We start from the raw sequence: 5,869 nt of genomic DNA, 5'->3' as shown, positions 1-5,869 counted from the left end.
ATGGACTACTTTTGAAACTGTGCTGTTCCAACTTGGGGTTGTGCAGTTCAGTGCTGTGGTACAGGGATCCAGCTACAGTGCTTTTCCTGCTGTATTTGGGAAACTGAGAGTTCGTGTCATAATAATGAGCTGCATCAAAATGATCCATAGCTTTCTATTGTGCCAGAGCTGCAAATGTTTAACCCGATTTGTACACAAAAAGCATGTTTCATAATACAGAGCCTTCTAGACATTAAGATTAAATTTTATCTAATTAGTGGGAGGGATCTGAATCTTTGCCTTGTCTCCCCTTCTCAGTTACTGGAGTTACAGTGCTCGAAAGGCTGGACAGAGCGACTGCTGGCAGGGAGCAGGGGAGCAAGTAAGAGACTCCTGGAACTCATAGAAGACAAGGGCCATGGGGAAGTGGCCAGGGAAATGTAGTTAGTTAGAGGGATGTGGCACATGGCTGCTACTTAGAGGGTTCCTGGCTTGGGGCCCGGAGTAGCAGGCAGGACCGGGTTCCCCCTGAATAGCCACTGGGGAATTGGTTAAGCCCTGAGCAATGGAGTTTAAACAGGTCCAGGGAAGGGCTGTATGAGGAACTTTGTTACCCCCAGAAGGGGTCTGAACTCAGACTTAGCTGGAGAGCTGCGGTCAGTGAGCTAAGTTCAAGAAGAGTGGCTCAGATGGAGAGCTGAGATCAATGAGGACTCAACTGGAGGCAAGGAATCCCCAGGGAAATAGCCCTCGGGGTGCTGCTCCATTCCAGAGCAGGAACCTTAGCATGTAAGCTGGCCAACTAGGGTACTGAGATAGGTCCTGTTGTTCAGGACCTGGGGAGGGCTATAGAGACATTGCCAACAGAGAGTTACCGTGATGGGCCCTGTTGAACAGTTGAAGGACTGAGCCCGGGAAGGGCTGCAGGGAGACACCAACCCAGGGTTTTGTGGTGGGCCCTGTAGGACTTTAAAGGACTGAGCTGGGAGAGGGCTGCAGGACATTACTGAGGGCATTGAGATAGGCCCGGTTGAACCATATACCCTGGAAGGGGTTTGTTTTGTTTTGTACTCAGACTGTGTGTGACTCGGCTGGAGGGCTGAGTCACCAAACGCCCACCTAATGAGCGCAGCAGCTGACGGGGGCATTGTGCGCAGAGGAAAACTGGAGGCATGCACAGACTTGACCAAGGGGCCGCTCACCTGAGGTGTATGTGCTCCGTTATATATTGGCATGTACTGTAATAAACTGACTTGCTCTCTTTAATAGAAAGCATTCCAAATAATTGGCCAAGCCGGTAAAAGCCTTACACTCAACTCAATGGCATTTCTCTGTTTCTCTGTATGTAATTTAATAAATTTTGTACTCCACATCCAATCTATTCCAAAATTTTTGAGAATATTCTAGGAATCAATGGACAGAACTGCTTTGATTTTGGAGAAAATTGAAAGACTGAAGTGGGGGGGAAAAGGGCACATATGGAGCCCCTGCCATCTGATTAACACAACCCGGCTTCAAGCACTTCTGCAGTTGTCGATTGATGAAACAACTGGTTGATGGCATCTGTTAATACCTTCCATTATAAGATCTCATCTCTGTCCTTCATCCCAAAGGGTTTTAATATGCTGACAACCTGAAAGACTTATCTTCCAGACAAACAATAATGGTGGAGAGGGGAAGGAGGAATCCGGTGTGGGAGTGAGGGAGATGCTAGTCACCCAGAACTGCTGCTTGGGGAAAATTGGGGGACCCTGGTATGGAAGGAGGAATGGGGGGAGGCACACAGAATCCCTGGTATGGTGGGAGGGGGAGGGGGAGAGTCCCTGAAATAGAGGAGGGATGGGAGGGATGCACAGAGGGAGCTTGTGGGGTGGAAGGGAGGAATTCAAGGAGCCCCTGATGTGTGCAATAAACTCAGCCTACACAAGCTATGAACTGTGCAGCACGTATGAAGTAAGCATTTCCATAGTAGGAAATATTTGTCCTTCCCAAGGAGATGCAAATCTCTCGGTGGAAATCATTTCTTCTGTAAAGTGTACAAAACGAAGCTGCTCAGGTCCATCTAAGATCAGTAATGAGTCATAGTTTGATAACATCGGAAAACCGTTTGGAATGATTAAAGGATTAGAAGACATGCCTTTAATAGTGATAGACTCAAGGAAATCAACCAATTTAACAATGAGAAGGTTAAGGGGTGACTTGATTACAGTCTATATGTACCTACATGGGAAACAAATATTTGACAATGGGTTCCTCAATCTAGCAGAGAAAGATATAACATGATCCAATGGATGGAAGTTAAAGCTAGTGAGATTCAGACTGAAATTAAGACATAAAATTTTTAACAAAGAGAGTTTAACCTTTGGAACAAATTACCAAGAATCATGGTGGATTCTCCATCACTGAAACTTTTTAAAGCAAGAGTGGACATTATTCTAATATATTCGCTCTAAGAATTATTTTAGGGTAGTTCTATGGCCTGTGTTATACAGAAGGTCAAACATGATCACAGTGGTCCTTTCTGGCCTTCGAATCTATGAATCTATGGAATCCAGTGTGAAATTAATTTGGAGGCTTCAGGCAAGATTCCACAAAAGACAATCACTGAAAATGGCAATTGCATCAGCAGAAACAAAGGTTAGAATGGATGTAGACACTGACCATTCTGGTACCCCAATCCTGTTTCCTCCATGTCAATGTTGAGGCACATCAGTTGGAAAGCATAGATGTGACATTTTCAGAGCTGTGTTGTTTCTGTTATGTTAATAAAGGATATCAGTCTCTGGCACTTTAGCATCTTACACCTTTACGAATATATTTTTTTTAATCAAGAAAGGGGGAAAACCCTCTGAGAATTAAGTTGATTTACTATTAGATTCAGCAGTTGTTTTTCTCATATCTCGCAGCTGTTCAAGCCCAATCTTGTAATAGTCTTTACAATAATCTTTGTCTAGTTCTGAGATGTGCATTGTTTTCCATTGCTTAGAAGCCAGTTGGCAGAACATTTTCCCCACTTCTTATCTCTCTTTGTGTCACCTGGGACTCCTTCGTTCTATTCTGTTTGTGACAGCTCAGTCTTTGACTTTAAACTATGTCAAAGAAGGAAGCAAAGTGAAAAACTGATGTGATGTTAGACACAGTAACAGTTTCCATCCTGTTGCTATTTTAATTGTCAATATAGAAAACAAATTTACTGTAGAGGGTCAAGGCTATAGATCTCAGAATTATAATATAAGATATGATTCAAATCTTAGAGGATGCAGAATTTTTGCATGGTATGGGGGAAATGCCGGGGCAGCAGGTACTGGATCAGGAAGTTAAAAATAAGCGTCATCTGTTTAACATCAGCATTTTTAAAAGTAGAGAAAGTGGTCAGAGGTGGGGAAAAAACAAAACAAAACAAAAATATAAAAATATACACCATTAAGAGATCTATCCAAACATTCCAACCCCTGGAATATAGTTTATTTCTACTGCTCAGACACTCATAAACCCCACACATGTACTTATGGCTAAGATTGCAAATAAAAACAATATGACTGTGTTTAAATGCTGGCATGGGCGTTCTGTGCTCTGCTTTCTAGTGTGGCTTCTCTCAGCTAATCTATTTGCAAAATGGATTCTCATATTGAAAAAGAAACCTCAGACAAACAAATTGCACTATTATCAAACCCATCTCCTTTTGCCCTTCCCCTCCCAAACCCCACCTTTTTAAAAAGGGTTTTTCACCGCATGCTTCCTCTATATGCATCTTGTTCGATATCTGTGCTACTTGTATTTGAAAGTGGTAAAGAGAAGAGTAGACTTGGAAGGTCAGACATCTTTAATGTATCCTGGAGTGCTATAAGCTGGATCCTGAAAAATCACATTCCACATTCTACAATATATGCTGGATTTCAGTTTCTGAACTGCGTGGAGTTTGCTGTGAGTGAGCTGAAGCTGAGCCCATGAGATATTAGTCAACTAACAGCAGATAAATAGGACAGTTGGGCTTAGCAGATATGTGATAATGTTTACATATATAATTTGGATTGTGTGTTTTGGCCCTCCCATCTGCCCTTCTTATGTTGCTTCTTTTCTTAGGCAGTAAGCTCTTTGGAGCAAGGGCTGTGTCTTTGTATGTGTCTGGTCAGCACCTCACATACTGTCAATGCTAACATAGTACAAATAATAATAATCTGGATTCTGTAGTTTTAAAATGTTCAGTGCCACTTTTAATTTTTATTGTGTATTTTGTAAGAAAAAGAATTCAGTTTGTACACATGCTTTTTCCAACAGAAGGCTGATAAGCCCTTATCAACCTTCTATTGGAAAAAGCATGTGTCTAAACTGAGTACTTCTACTTACAAAGGAAGTGTCAAGTTTGTACAATCTTAACCTGCATAAACCATGCTGTTATTGTGGAAAACACTGAGGAAAGACCAGAAACAGGCAGGGATAAATTTTAAAAAATATGATTAGTGGACTCAAGGGACCAACATTTAAACAACTAATTTCTTTTTTTATATTTTGCATTTTTTCTTTTTTATAAAATAAAATGTCTATTGACCCCACTTCTTTCCCACTTCCTCCCTACCCCTTGGGCTCTTAAAGAGTATATATCTCTAAAGCACAATGGCTGAGAAAATAGAACAGTTCTGCAGCCCAGAGTCTAACTTGGAAGTATGTAGCTCTCATTAATATCACTGAGATTTTAAAAAAAGAATATATCCAAATGAGACGGCAGAGTCAGTTAAGGGATGTAGAATGTTATTACTCAAACTTGAATGTAACCAGCATAACAGCGCTAATATCTCTAGTCTTGTGAAACTGCCATGGGCTCTTTAATTACCATCATTACAAAGGGCTTTATTTGTATTTATTTCACTTTTATATATATCTTAGAGAGACAAGGTCCTCTACCTGCATAATATCCCCTAGAAACAGGAGGTAGTTGTTGAGTGCTGACTCAGATGAAAGAGTGCCATCTACTGAATCATCATCTTTACTTCTTTCCCTACATGTCCCATACATGAACTGACAGCCTAATACTACTTGGTTTGTGAGACTAAGCACAATCATAATGTAAAATGACATAGCTGCAAGTTTTAGTCTCAGGCTTTTGTTTAGGAAGAGCTAAACCTTACACAACTCAGATCCAAATTTTGCTATCAATTATGATGGAATAAACTTGATTTCAATGGAGTTGCTCCAGCTTTACACCCATGTCAATAAAATGAGGAAAAACTCACTCTGCACTCTGAAATATCTTTGGGACTGGGGCTACATCATCAAACTGTAATGTTGCAATGCAGCATGCCATGCTATGATGGGACAATACTGCTCTTAGACCTCAGAAGAATCTTGACCATAGACTCTGGAACTCCCCTTTCAGCTTTATAAATGTGAATACGTGAAGCTCAGCTAATACACAGAATATTCCTCCAATTTGAACAAACTCTGCTTTTGTGCACCAAGAACTTGGATGAGATGACAGTGGAATCCATATAAACCACAACATGTCAGAGAGAGAAGCAGGATTATTTTGAATGTGCTGAGTTTAGTCCAGGAAGACGGCCAAGTGCAGAGAATGAGAGGGAACATTTTTCTGTGGAAAGGAATGAAAGATCGGAAGTAACGGGCAAAAAATAAAAACCAACCCATCCTCAAATTAGTTATGTACTCAACTGTGTGGCATCTGACTGCACTACCTACATTCAAGTCTATCAGTAAGCAGCCACAGTACATTTTTGTTGTGGTGGCGGTGCTGGAACCATTAAGATAAATTCACTCCTGCTCCCTCTTCCCGTATTGTATTGCTGTATTGCAACAAAGCAAATGCAACATGCAAACAGCTGCTGCAAAAGCGACTGCAGTAAAGCGCTGTTGTTCAGAGATCTCTTTCCCGGAG

Source organism: Emydura macquarii, unplaced genomic scaffold (assembly GCF_026122565.2).
Source record: "Emydura macquarii macquarii isolate MOO-44397 ecotype Brisbane River unplaced genomic scaffold, CSIRO-AGI_Emac_v2 contig_705, whole genome shotgun sequence".
Classification (NCBI taxonomy): Eukaryota; Metazoa; Chordata; order Testudines; family Chelidae; genus Emydura; species Emydura macquarii.
This window is presented reverse-complemented; position numbering follows the sequence as displayed.